The sequence below is a fragment of the Capricornis sumatraensis genome, chromosome 5 (genome assembly GCF_032405125.1).
Source record: "Capricornis sumatraensis isolate serow.1 chromosome 5, serow.2, whole genome shotgun sequence".
Classification (NCBI taxonomy): domain Eukaryota; kingdom Metazoa; phylum Chordata; class Mammalia; order Artiodactyla; family Bovidae; genus Capricornis; species Capricornis sumatraensis.
Genome location: NC_091073.1, coordinates 92,849,887 through 92,865,397, shown reverse-complemented (window position 1 = coordinate 92,865,397; position 15,511 = coordinate 92,849,887).

The window sequence follows — 15,511 nt, the reverse complement described above, 5'->3', positions numbered from 1 at the left end:
CTACCCTGGTGTGTTTACAACACAAAATAAGGAAATCTCTGTGCAATATAACAGAAGTCAGGATGGAGCAGAGGTTAAAATCTTAGATTCTAGGACCAGTTACCATCAGTCCACTAGGAAAAGTTTCACTGTCTCACCTATTTGATTTTTATTTATATTGTTTTAATTTGTCTTCACAGCATAACACAGTACTGTATTTCCAGGAGGGTAGGGATAAGGGTATGATGATAAATAATGATAGCATTTTATATATCTAAATATAATACTGATATCTATCCTCTGTTTCTCAGCTTTTGAAATTTATTCTTGTGAACATAAACTCTAATATTTCAGTATATGAATATGGAATGGAATCTAGCCCATCACCCCTTCCTCCATGCCTCTCTGCAACTTTATAGCCTTCTGGTTGACATTTTCACATGGGACAGGCTTTCTAACAAAGATGGCAATCCTGCTGAATTGGATTGCTCTCTGAACATCTCACCACTATGGCCTGACTTCCTGATACTCAGTCGACACATACATGAATTTGCAATGCCAAAGCTAGTGGAGGTGATGGAATTCCAGTTGAGCTATTTCAAATCCTGAAAGATGATGCTGTGAAAGTGCTTCACTCAATAGGACAGCAAATATGGAAAACTCACCAATGGCCACAGGATTGGAAAAGGTCAGTTTTCATTCCAGTCCCAAAGAAAGGCAATGCCAAAGAATGCTCAAACTACTGCACAATTGCACTCATCTCACACGTTAGTAAAGTAATGCTCAAAATTCTCCAAGCCAGGCTTCAGCAGTACGTGAACCGTGAACTTCCAGATGTTCAAGCTGGTTTTAGAAAAGGCAGAGGAACCAGAGATCAAATTGCCAACATCCACTGGATCATGGAAAAAGCAAGAGAGTTCCAGAAAAACATCTATTTCTCTTTATTGACTATGCCAAAGCCTTTGACTGCGTGGATCACAATAAACTGTGGAAAATTCTGAAAGAGATGGGAATACCAGACCACCTGACCTGCCTCTTGAGAAACCTATAATGCAAGTGAGGAAGCAATAGTTAGAACTGGACATGGAACAACAGACTGGTTCCAAATAGGAAAAGGATTCCGTCAAGGCTGTATATTGTCACCCTGCTTGTTTAACTTCTATGCAGAGTACATCATGAGAAATGCTGGGCTGGAAGAAGCACAAGCTGAAATCAAGATCACCGGGAGAAATATCAATAACCTCAGATATGCAGATGACACCACTCTTATGGCAGAAAGTGAAGAGGAACTAAAAAGCCTCTTGATGAAAGTGAAAGAGGAGAATGAAAAAGTTGGCTTAAAGCTCAATATTCAGAAAAGAAAGATCATGGCATCCGGTCCCATCACTTCATGGGGAATGGATGAGGCAACAGTGGAAACAGTGTCAGACTTCATCTTTTTGGGCTCCAAAATCACTGCAGATGGTGACTGCAGCCATGAAATTAAAAGACGCTTACTCCTTGGAATGAAAGTTTTGACCAACCTAGTTAGCATATTGAAAAGCAGAGACATTACTTTACCAACAAAGGTCCATCTAGTCAAGGCTGTGGTTTTTCCAGTGGTCATGTATGGATGTGAGAGTTGGACTGTGAAGGAAGCTGAGCGCCGAAGAATTGATGCTTTTGAACTGTGGTGTTGGAGAAGACTCTTTAGATCCCTTGGACTGCAAGGAGATCCAACCAGTCCATTCTAAAGGAGATCAGTCCTGGGTGTTCTTTGGAAGGACTGATGCTAAAGCTGATAACTTTGGCCACCTCATGCGAAGAGTTGACTCATTGGAAAAGACTTTGATGCTGGGAGGGATTGTGGGCAGGAGGAGAAGGGGATGACAGAGGATGAGATGTCTGGATGACATCACCGACTCGATGAACGTGAGTTTGAACGAACTCCGGGAGATGGTGATGGACAGGGAGGCCTGGCGTGCTGCGATTCATGGGGTCGCAAAGAGTCGGACATGACTTAGTGACGGAACTGAACTGAACTGAACTTAGCATTGCAGCTAACATCCTTGTCAACCTTCAGTAAACTTGCTTATAAACTGTCAAACCCATTACAGTTAAGCTTTCTGAAAAGACTGTGGTACATAAAAAAGTAAACATTGGAGAAATTGTGTTGGCATATATTCTTCACTTTTCAGGTTTGGATCATACATGCTTAGCTACCTAGATATCTCTTATCTCCTTTTAAGGCTCCAGGCTTCCACTTCATGTACACCTGCTAGATGAAAGATAAAATTCTTAACATTGCAACTGAACGTGCCAGTCAGCCTGAGCTCCATCAGATTTAAATAAGAAATAGTATCTACAATTGTGAAATTGCCGAAATTATGCTTTTTAAAAAAATTATAATAAACTGTTGAAACACCAACTATAGTAACCAATTAGTCATTAATTTGTATGAATTTGTAAAAGATCATTCTAGAACTAATTCTGTACTGTGGTTACCCATTCACATGATAGAAATGTGTTGCACTTTAATATTAGTAAAGAAAGTTGAGTTTATACATTAATTATAATAGTATATACTAACCATAAATGTGAAGTAAATGCTTTTTTATACAATGAATTTTTAGTTCCTTAAAAAGTGTATTTGTTCAAGACCATTGAAAGTGAAGTCGCTCAGTTGTGTCTGACTCTTTGCGACCCCATGGACTGTAGCCTATCAGGCTCCTCCGTCCATGGGATTTTCCAGGCAAGAGTGCTGAAGCGGATTGCCATTTCCTTCTCCAGGGGATCTTCCTGACCCAGGAATCGAACCCGGGTCTCCCGCATTGCAGGCAGACGGTTTACTGTCAACCACAGAGGCTTCCCCAGTGGCTCAAAGGTAAAGAATCTGCCTGCAGTGTAGGAGATGAGGGTTCGATCCCTGGGTGGGGAGGATCCCCTTTTAGGCATTGGCAATCCACTCCAGTATTCTTGCCTGAAGAATCCCATGGACAGATGAGCCTGGTAGGCTATAGTCCTTTGGGTCACAAACAGTTTGACACGACTGTAGTAACAGCATGCATACACGTGCTTAACATAAACCATATAACTTGAAAATATTTTGAAATACATTTTAGTTTCCAAATGTAACCTTGAGAGAATTTCCTAATACTACAAGGAAATTTGGAAATATTCCAGTCTTAGGATCTGGGTTGCACTAAGGCTGCAACAAGTTTTTCCTGGAATGCCTATGACAAAGGCAGAGTAATTTCAGCCTAGGATAACAGCCAATTCTTAAACCACCCAATATAATGCATCTAGGAAATGGTGGTCCTTGAAAGTTGGAATGTGTGTGTGTTTTTTTTAATATACTTGATGAGAGGGAAGATCTTCTGGAGAAGGAAATGGCAACCCACTCCAGTATTCTTGCCTGGAAAATCCCATGGATGGAGGAGCCTGGTAGACTACTACAGTCCATCGGGTCACAAAGAGTCAGACACTACTGAGCGAATTCATTCACTCTGATGAGAGGGAACTCAATCAAGGATTTATTGATTTGGATCTATTATGAACATTGGACCAATGCTTAGGTGAAAAACTTCAGTCTGTGAGAAAGACTACTGAAAATTGTTCCTGTTAGAAATTCATAGCATCTGCAATTCTATTACATGTAGAAAAATTCAAGGAATGTGCTTCAGGAGACTAGATTCAACAAACTAGTAATTATAGATGATTATGTAAGTATAATAACTATAAATCTAATTACTGAATTTGCTAAAGGTTTTCACAAAAAAGAATCAGGTTCCCATGGAAGTCTATTGCTAAGAAAACATGGCATATGTTATGATTCTCAAAAACATTATAAAGAACATTAACCCTGAATCTCTGAACATGAAGTTTTTTATAGCTTGTTGTTTTTTAAATATTTTTTACATTCTCCACTTAGCATCTTTCCAACTCTTTGCTCCTGATTCTATTTAAACATTAAAAATATATGAGTAAAATGCCTGCCTGAAATGCAGGAGATCTGGGTTCAATCCCTGGGTTGGGAAGATCCCCTGGAGAAGGAAATGGCAGCCCAGTACAGTACTCTTGCCTGGAAAATCACATGAACAGAGAAGTCTGGCAGGCTATAGTCCATGGGGTCGCAGAGTCGGACACAGCTGAGCGACTTCACTTTCTTTTTTAACAAGGAATCTACTTTCTGTCATCAGACTGAATTCTAATTTATAGATGAGGCTGAAATAAATCGTGTGACTAAACTCTCAAGTATTTTTACAATATAAGTATTTATTGTTAGGCTTCCCTGGTGGCTCAGAGGGTAAAGCGTATGTCTACAATGCGAGAGACGTGGGTTCAATCCCTGGGTCGGGAAGATCCCCTGGAGAAGGAAATGGCAACCCACTCCAGCACTCTTGCAACATGAATATCTTACCAATGGGTCTAGATAGAAGTTCATTGTTCAGGGGCTGGCAGTGAAGGAGTTAAAGAGGTCATATTTAACTCCATTTGTCTTTCTCATAGTGTTTTGGTACTTGTTCTTTCTTTCCTGGAAAATCTAAATCTATCTATCTTTATGTATGTATACATTTACATCCTCTTCTCAATTACTGATTTTCTTGTATGAAGTGCCTGTTGATTTTTATCTCTAAATATTCAGTCCCTTTATTAGTATTTGGAAAGAAAATTTAAAACCTATTTTTATTCTTCCAAAATAACCATCTTCTGAACCATTTTAAATTTCATATGTTTCCTAAAAACTGCAATACATGTTCCAAATAACAATTCTCTAATACTATCCAATATAGTAAGTATGATAACTATGTAACATATCTTTTAAAGTACACTTTTATTAACAATCAAGCAAAAATGAAATCTTTATCAAATAAAGAAATACACTTATACTCTAAAGAAAAACATTTAGATATATAAAGTTAGCTTGAGGAATTCTTCACAGCTACTTGTTATAAAAAGTATTAACACTGTGGCTGTCTCATAAAGCCATATGTTCTATGTCTTATATGTTAGTTTACTAACCTGCTCCAGAGAATACATACTGATGCTATTGTAAGTGAAGTACTAGGTTGTGATAACCCAACATAGTGCAAAAAGATGCTTTTCAGAGAAATTGTGCATGTAGAAGAGAAATGAAACAAGTTTTGAATAGTTATTAATGTGAAAATAATCCTAAAATACAAATTTATAGTAAATAAAAAATGAACTGGAGTTTAAATTCTATATATCAGTGACAAATGTATTTTTTACAATGTTAAGTTCAGAATAGCAAGTTCACGTTCTGAAAGATACTGAATTTGGAAAGTAAACAAAAGTAAGTTAGGCTGTAAAAGAAATTGAGGTATTCCAAGAAATGAAGCAAAAGTTTTCTTCTAAACTCCTCTGAGAGAGCGTGTTTCTAAAAACAGTCTAAAAAATTTTCAAACTAAACAAAAACTATATTTTTACCTGTGCTTTTGTTTGCTGCCAGTCCTTTAGTCACCTGGTGCAGAGCAGAGATTCAGTGGCAAAAGGATGCCCTGTGGCTATTCAGAGAAACATGTCATTACAGAGGTGACTCAATCCTCCGAGTTAAACTGGAGGCTGGCATTACATCTCCTTATAACCAAAGTCCGACTCTCTTAAAAACACATAGGTATAAGTGACCACTGCTTTCTGAAAGTACCCAATTTAAATTCACTGACTGGAGGGTGAAAGAAAACTGATTGATACTTTAGTTGGAAAATAAAGAGGTAAAAATAGCTGTAAGCTGGAAAGATTTCCAAATGTCCTTGATGATAATGGAATGACAACCTCTTAGTGGGGTCTTAGTTATCATCCTGAGTAAATACACTAATTTACCAGGATCAGTGGTTCAAGATGAACTGGGAACATGTGTTTACAGTGTTATCTGCAGTAGATGTCCTTAGAAAAAGTACAGTTAAAGCTGAAAATAAGAAGGGGTGACATAACTCAAAGACTGAAAACAGAAGGAATTGAATCAGAAAATTTTTAACAGTAGAAATTCACTTTAGAGGTGTGAATGCCACTTCCACTGGGGAGAGACTCCTTAGGAGCAGAGGCAACAATTAACAGATCCACAAAACACAAGTGCATGGAAGACCAATCGTCTGAGCAACCAACTAAAATACTGCTTCCAGGAAAGCAAAACCAGTCAGACCACTCAGCTTCCCAGAGTATGTAGAAAGACAAGCAAAAGAGGCATGTGACCCCATGACATTTAAACACAGAGAAAGATCTTCCCGGTGAGGGTTCAGAGGGGCTGTGGGGCCAAATACAAGAGCAGCGCTAAACTGGATATAGCTGGATCTCCCTAGCAGGCGTGGAGGGGAGCGAAAGGGAAAGGCTGCTCAGTCCTTGAGGCAATTATACTGCTCTTCCAAGATAATTTTCTCCTTACTTTGATCATTGTGAGGGTTCCTAGCAACCTGCCTGTTTTCTGCTCACTTGCTCCAGATGGAATCTTACTTGTCAACATACCTCAGCCCCTTTCACAGTCTACAGCCCATTCTCCCTTTTAACTTAAGAGTCCTGTTGCGTACATATATTTCCAAACAAATGCAGGAGGTTAGCGGGGATTGGGGAGATCCTTAATGACAGAGGATCACTCTGCTTCTTCATAGCTATAAATGGATAGCCAAGGATCACATTACACACACAAGAAAAGAATTATTTGGGATTAAAAACATGAGTGTCAGAACATGGTGAAGACTAAAGGAGTATTCTAGAAGAAAAAATGGGCAAATTTATGATACAAAGCGAAAAAAGGCAAAGGCTTAGAATATATGAAAGAAAAGCAACACCAAGTATAGATCTAAAAGGACAAAGACCTATAGGATAGTAATTTCTCAAATGAACAGAGAGAATGAAAGAAAGGGAACCATTTGAAACATTGTGAAACAAAATTATCCTGTGCTGAACACAAGAGTCTAAATTAGAAGAGAAAACTAGAAGGCTTTGTGAAAAATAGCTCCCATATACAAATAAGCACAGTGACACGGATGTGCTAAAGACCAGAAAGCATAATTATGACATTTCTGAGATGAAGACATATATTCCTTCCGATTTAAAAATGCGCGTTGTAGAATGTCTACAACACTGGAAGAAGACAAATATCTCGTGCGTCTTCAATCAAGGGTACTGTGATCTTAACAATTAATAGAAGGTAAGAAACAACACTGAATTAAGAGAACAGATAAAGTGTCTTTAATTCAGGAAGGAGATGGGAACTCTCAGGGTTTCTGACAGATATTATCTATCATCTTAGAAGGTATGTTTCATCTACTAAAATGGTTTGTAGCATTTATAAGATAGTTTGCTTACATTTGTAACCTTTATTAATGTCTCTTGAAGAATTATGCCATAGGAATGGTATTTAAATTGTAATCTTTAAGGAAAATAGAAATGTTTATGTTTGGTTTTGGATTAGATATAACTGATAATATAACTTAGATAAAAGTTTTTGTGAGACAGTTGTCTGTAAACCCGAAGTTACACAAGTCAAAATAAATAACAATAATTCAGTGTTTTCCACAATCTATTTTTAACTTGAGCAGATTATTTTTAACAAACAAAAATTTTTGAAGTATCGATTGTTAGAAATATGCCATCCTTTAGTTTTAGTTTCTTTGGCTTGCTATTAAAGTGAAATAAAACATTTTGAATTTAGAAAAACTTAAATGATGATTTGTTGGTAATAGAATTGAAGGTCATATTTTCTATGTATTTTCCATATGCTTTTCCGTTTTCATCTATCTTAATTCTTCTTATGCCTTGACTATTTTGGAGGCACCGCTAAACAATGGACAGCAATGATGTGTATGACATCTTTTACATATTCATTTATTAGTGGGGAAAATTTGCTATACCTCTAATAGCTCCATATCATATTTCTTATTTTCTTTATCTTCAAAATAGTGATAATATATATTAATATATACATTTGCCTACCTTATTAGAATTCACTGCATATCAAGACTCATATAATTGTTGAAAAAGTTTTCACTGTAAGGATAGAAGGAGCTATTCCTTTTCACTTATCATGACTTAGCACCAACTTATTAACAGTGATAAAAAAAATTTCTTGCTTGGGCACAAGAACCTAATTACTTCAGTTGCAGCTTTGCAACAGCAGGATACCAACAAAATAGGTGAATTTAGAAATAGCCCCCAATCTGGCTCACTGCCCCTTTAACTTTTACTTCTCTTGAAAATGAATGAATACACAAACAAATGAAGTTTGAATATGAAAGGGATCTACCTATCTACGTTCTATATGCCTGGATAAATGCGTTTGAACTGTAGTGTTGGAGAAGACTCTTGAGAGTCCCTTGGACTGCAAGGAGATCCAACCAGTCCATCCTAAAGGAGATCAGTCCTGGGTGTTCATTGGAAGGACTGATGTTGAAGCTGAAACTCCAATACTTTGACCACCTGATGCGAAGAGCTGACTCATTTGAAAAGACTGTGATGCTGGGAAAGATTGAAGGCAGGAGGTGAAGGGGATGACAGAGGATGAGATGGTTGGATGGTGTCACCGACTCAATGGACATGGGTTTGAGTGGACTCTGGGAGTTGGTGATGGACAGGGAGACCTGGCATGCTGTGATTCATGGGGTCACAAAGACTTTGACATGACTGAGTGACTGAACTGAGCTGATACTTTAAAAATAATAATAATAATAAAATATTGATATATTTTGACTCATTTTCCTCCAGAAATTTCTCTTAAATTATTTTTTTAAAGTTTGAAACTTCACTCAGACTCTAGTTCAAATAGAGTTAATTAGTGACCTGACTCGCTCTTCCTGCTGCATCAGTCACACTGGCCTTCTTGAGGACCTGAAACCGTCCAAACTTGCTCTCACATAACGTCTCTTGCTTTTGTTCTTCCCTAATCCGAGAATGCTCTTCTCAGACATCTTGCGATCTGGTCCTCCTAACTTCAGGTCCTCTCATTAGGGAGCTGTGTCTGGCGATCCTGGATACATTCTCCAGTGTTCTCCCCAGTCCCTTTACCCTGCTTTGTTATTCTCCACAGCACTTAGCACCATTTGATATAAATGTATTTGTTCATTTATTATCATTCATTTTTCTACAAGAAGCTAAGCTCCCCAAGGACAGAGACTTTGGTACTTCACATTCTTATCCTTACACGAGGTAAGCATCCAATAAATACTTACTCTATCAATGCATGGAGCCATGAATACCCATTTTTTTTAATTTTAAAGGTAACAAATATTTTAGAAGTAAATTGAAGTTAAAGGAAAAAAATCAGCATTTTCTACTCTTCAGTATTTCAAGGGAAAATTGACATGCCATAGGGAGTGAAAAACAACAGAATCACAGATAAGGTCATGTTGAGAAAAACTGATAATGTAAAGTTAGCCATAGGAGCCTTGTTCTTCTCTCTCAAGTCACCTGAAGAATGTTGCTGGCAAGAGTCTCCAAGCCAACCATGACAGTAACAGCAGCGGCACCCAAATCCATCCTTCATGCTCTTTATTGTCTTCAGCTTATTGACTAGAGAAATGGCGACCCTCAAGCTCTTATTTAGGGTGCATCTCTTACTGCTACTTTCAGGCATATGGAGACAGGTGGAAGATTCAGCTGTTTTTCAAACACATCCCTTATTATTGTTACATAGACTTTGCATATTAACATAAAGAGCATAAACCCAATGGCCCTTGAATAATATTTTGCACAGACAAGCAGGTCCCCTACAGGGGAAACAGAGATCTCATTAGATCACTTTCAAAATGTGATTCCATTATCCGTGTGTGTGCATGCTAAGTATCTTCAGTCATGTCCAACTCTTTGCAACCCTGTAGACTGTAGCCCGCCAGACTCCTCTGTCCACGGGATTTTCCAAGCAAGAATACTAGAGTGGATTGCCATACCCTTCTCCAGGGGATCTTCCTGATCCAGGGATTGGACGTGCATCTAAGTCTCCTGCAAGGGCAAGAAGGTTCTTTATCACTAGCGCCACCTGGAAAGCCTAGTATTACTAATACCTGACTTCTGTATTTTGGTAAGACTCAGGAGAAAGAAGGAGAAGGCAATGGCAACCCACTCCAGTACTCTTGCCTGGAAAATCCCATGGACGGAGGAGCCTGGTAGGCTGCAGTCCATGGGGTCACTAAGAGTCAAACATGACTGAGCAACTTCACTTTCACTTTTCCTTTCATGCACTGGAAAAGGAAATGGCAACCCACTTCAGTGTTCTTGCCTGGAGAATTCCAGGGATGGGAGAGCCTGGTGGGCTGCCGTCTGTGGAGGTCACACAGAGTTGGACATGACTGAAGCGACTCAGCAGCAGCAGCAGCAAGAGAAAGAGCCTTACCAAAATACAAAGAGGATTGATCATTTAAATGATAGACTAATCCCTTATAAAGTTCCGTAAGAGTTCTATATCCATTATGAAGCAAAATAGCAGAGACTCATACACAGGGATAAGCCTGGTACATCCAGAGAGGTGCCAGTAACTCTTACGATAAAAACTACAGAGGAGTTGGGGAGAAGTAAAGGCATCTGGATTGTTGTATGTAAATAGAATCCAAATACAGTGTCTTTTATGCTATTCTTTATTAAGCTATTTTAAAGAATAAGGGCTTAACTATAAGAAAATTTTGGCACTGCAAGACCACACATTTGCAATCTTGATAGGTATTTGACTGTCCCATAAAGAGGGAGAAGTCAAGGTGGCAAGCAGGGTCCCCAAATTAGGAGACGATGCAAACCATTCAGTGAGAAATGATAAGGGTCTCAACAAAGACAAGGTCAGTCTGTGTAAAGCAGAGAGGACAGGTTGAATGGTTCTTTGGAAATTAAGATGGATAAGATTTAGTTACCTACTGGATAATGGAGAGAGAAGGAAGGCATCCCGGTGACTTTCAAGTGGGATGACTAAGTAGATTATAATTCACCAGGATGAGAGACAGAGGAGGTCATGTTCATGATTATAGACCAAGAGCAAAGAAGCAGGAAATAGGGAGAGATGAAAGAGAGAAGGAATGATTGATGGACACTCTGCATTCTTTCCTTCCCTGCAAGATATGGAGAATCAGGGATCCAGTACAAAGAAAAGTGTTCAAAAGGCAGAATGAGAAAGTGGCCATGCTACAGCAAAGCTCCTCTGCATTATATGAAGTCTCCAGTAACCTAGCATTATGTTTCACAATTTGTCTACATAATGAAATGAGAAAGAAAATCACTCTTGTGTTCATTAAATGAAATCAAGCCTCTCTTTCAAACTGAGACACTGGAAAGAAAATATCCAGCAAAGTTGGTTTAAAGTGATCTCATAATTATATTATGGGGAACATAAGATGATATTATGACATAATAAATGTTATTTAGACAGTAAGTGAGAAAGATCCATGCTGTTTGCTGATATGTGATACGTGGAAGGCAATAAGATAGCATTAAGGCTTTTCAATATACTACTAGCATATTCAAAAGCAGAGACATTACTTTGCCAACTAAGGTCCATCTAGTCAAGGCTATGGTTTTTCCAGTAGTCCTGTATTGATGTGAGAGTTGGACTGTGAAGAAGGCAGAGTGCTGAAGAATTGATGCTTCTGAACTGCAATGTTGGAGAAGACTCTTGAGAATCCCTGGGACTGCAAGGAGATCCAACCAGTCCATTCTAAAGGAGATCAACCCTGGGATTTCTTTGGAAGGACTGATGCTAAAGCTGAAACTCCAGTACTTTGGCCACCTCATGCAAAGAGTTGACTCATTGGAAAAGACTTTGATGATGTGAGGGATTGGGGGCAGGAGAAGAAGGGGACGACAGAGGATGAGATGGCTGGATGGCATCACTGACTCAATGGATGCAAGTCTGAGTGAACTCCGGGAGCTGGTGATGGACAGGGAGGCCTGGCGTGCTGCGATTCATGGGGTCTCAAAGAGTCGGTCACGACTGAGTGACTGAACTGAACTAAACTGAACTGAACTACTCAGATAATTCTATATTTTGGTTTTCTGAAGTAGAGCTCAGAGGTGATATTTAGCCCCTAATTTACTATAAAAATCAAAAAAAATGGGAAAGTTATAAACAAGACTTTCATTAAAATGTAGCTCATCTCATTATCTCAAGACAAACTATCTGACTGCATGGATTATTATTTTCTACTCATTGTTACTAATAATATATTGTATCTAACACATTGCAAGCACTCAGTATATTTTTGAATGGATAAATATAATCTAGTCTTTTTCCAAAAAAGATCTAAGAATATGACATGAGTTGAGAGATCTGTTAGTTGAGAAATAGCTCATTGAGACAACTTTGGTAGGCATGACTGACATCATCAAATACCTGGAGAACTGATTTTTGAAATAAGGATTTGATTTATTCAATGTTGCACCAGAAGTTAGGATTAGAACTAGTAGTGGTATGAAGTTAGCCAGAAGCAGAATAGACTCAACATACTCAACAATTTCCAGGAATTAGTGTTGTTCCCATATGGCAGTTTTCCTGCTGGAATACAGAAAGCCTTATCAAAAAATGCTAAAAAAAAAAAAAAAAAAAGGTAAGAAAAAATGCATGTTTGAGTGAGAAGCAGATTAGGTACCTCTGACACCCTCAACTTTTTGTCATGGTACTGTTTCTTTTCCTCCTAAATCTGAGCACACTCCATTTTGAGTAATACTGAGTAATCCTTCAAGGATGGAAATGTCAGGACTAATCAACAGTGTTTGGATCAATAGATTTAATTCTAAAATATTTGAGGAAGAATTTATACTGCATTTAAATGTTGTTATCTCAAATATAAGTGGTTCAAGGAGGTGAGCTATCTATTGTCTGTTCAATGGCCCCACTTTTGTGTTAGTTCAGTCGTTCAGTCATGTCCAACTCCATGTGACCCAATGGACTGCAGCACTTCTGTGTTAGGTACTAGAATAGCAAAATAATGAGCTCACAGGTATGAATGGAAATTTAAGGAGTTTCTTACCTAGCTACCCCATCCAATGATGGAATTCCTACCACAACATCCTACTTAAATAACAATCTACCTAAAATTTGAACACTTTCAAGTATCTGCAAATTCGTTATCTTCCAAAACAGCTCATTTCCACATCTTTGTGCTTCCCACATTGTGTTAAATCTAAAAATAATATTCAGTTCAGTTCAGTTGAGTCGCTCAGTTGTGTTCAACTCTTTGTGACCCCATAGAGTGCAACACACCAGCCCTGCCTGTCCATCACCAACTCCTGGAGCTTGCTCAAACTCATGTCCATCAAGTTGGTGATGCTATCCAACCTTTCTCATCCTCTATCGTTCCCTTATCCTCCTGCCTTTAATCTTTCCCAGCAACAGGGGCTTTTCTAACGAGTCAGCTCTTCACACCAGTTCAGTTTAGTCTCTCACTTGTGTCTGACTCTTTGCAACCCCATGAACCACAGTACGCCAGGCCTCCCTGTCCATCACCAACTTCCGAAGTCCACCCAAACCCATGCCTGTTGAGTCGGTGATGCCATCCAACCATCTCATCCTCTGTCGTCCCCTTCTCCTCCCGCCCTCAATCTTTCCCAGCATCAGGGTCTTCTCAAATGAGTCAGCTGTTTGCATCAGGTGGCCAAAGTATTGGAGTTTCAGCTTCAACATCAGTCCTTCCAATGAACACACAGGACTGATCTCCTTTAGGATTGACTGGTTGGATCTCCTTGCAGTCCAAGGGACTCTCAAGAGTCTTTTCCAACACCACAGTTCAAAAGCATCAATTCTTCAGCACTCAGCTTTCTTTATAGTCCAACTCTCACATCCATACATGATCACTGGAAAAACCATAGTTTTGAAAAGATGGACCTTTGTTGGCAAAGTAATGTCTCTGCTTTTTATATGCTATCTAGGTTGGTCATAACTTTCCTTCCAAGGAGTAAGCGTCTTTTAATTTCATGGCTGCAGTCACCATCTGCAGTGATTTTGGAGCCCAGAAAAATAACGTCAGCCACTGTTTCCGCATCTATTTGCCATGAAGTGATGGGACCAGATGCCATGATCTTACTTTTCTGAATGTTGAGCTTTAAGCCAACTTTTTCACTCTCCTCTTTCACTTTCATCAAGGGGCTCTTTAGTTCTTCATTTTCTGCCACTGAGGGTGGTGTCATCTGCATATCTGAGGTTATTGATATTTCTCCCTGCAATCTTGATTTCAGCTTGTGATTCCTCCAGCCCAGCGTTTCTCATGATGTACTCTGCATATAAGTTAAATAAGCTGGGTGACAATATATGTACTCCTTTTCCTATTTGGAACCAGTCTGTTGTTTCATGTCCAGTTCTAACTGTTGCTTCTTGACCTGCATACAGGTTTCTCAGGAGGCAGGTCAGGTGGTCTGGTATTCCCATCTCTCTCAGAATTTTCCACAGTTTGCTGTGATCCACACAGTCAAAGGCTTACATTTATATAAACAATTTTTAGGGCCTTGACACTACTAGATCACATTGTAGATTCTCAACAATAAAATCAGTAGGGTCTATGTTATTTTTCAAGTAACCTAATGAATTAAAACATTAAAATGGAATATACTGATTATATAGTTGGTTAGTAATTCACCTAAGCTTTATTTCTTATGTTTCTTATTTGAAAAGTTACTGCTACTCTTTGGTATTAAGAGCTTTTTTTTTTAAATGAAATTTCTCCCTGGTTCAAGCTAATCTATCTGTTACATAATCTAGCTTATGCTCAACAATTGTTCTGCAGGAAATCCTTTTAAATGTTAAGCTGGTAAGAATCATCATCTAAAAATTCTAGGTAAAGATCTATTTGTCATTGACACTGTTCCAGTATTGGCTTGACATTTGAAGGGGTAACTTTAACAAGCATTCTAAAACAGTTTTTCCTAAATTTAAAATATACTAAATTTTAGTTTCTAAAGCATGTGAACATTTTTTCTTACCTGTGACAAAGTTTCAATACTATACAAATAAAATGGTCTGGAAAAAAATAACAACTGGTGAAATATAGCCATATCTAGCCATTTCAGCAATTCAAATAGCTTCTCCACCTCAATAATGAATAAATTTCAAAGCATGTGAACTTGACATATTGAAATATAAAGACTCTGCTTTTTTCCCATAGCCATTTAAGTTGGTCACTGCGGAAAATTTGATCACTCGGGCATTTACCTGTGTAGGTGTTTGGATTTATCCTATAATCATAATTGAAGCAGTCTGGATAGAGATAAAAGCCTCAGAAATATTTTGGTCTCATTTCTAAAGCCAGTGTGAGAGTAGCATTCATAATACTCTTTCCAGCAGTTTCAAATTCCTTTTGGGCAACTGTTCTCACTTTCATTTCTGACCAATCAGGATGGTGATTTCTAGTAAAGTTTAAAGAGTCGTTTTTACTACACTATTGCCCCAATTTCTTTCCCATTGTGGCTTCTAGCTTTCCCAGTCAGTGATAACAAGACCTTCTGATCTCCACCAAGGAGCAGCTTTTACAATGTTGTCAGCAGTCTTCCTCAGGTGTGTAGGAAGGCTCATATTCTGTGGTCAATTCAGTTCAGTCACTCAGTCACATCTGATTCTTTGCGGCCCCATGTA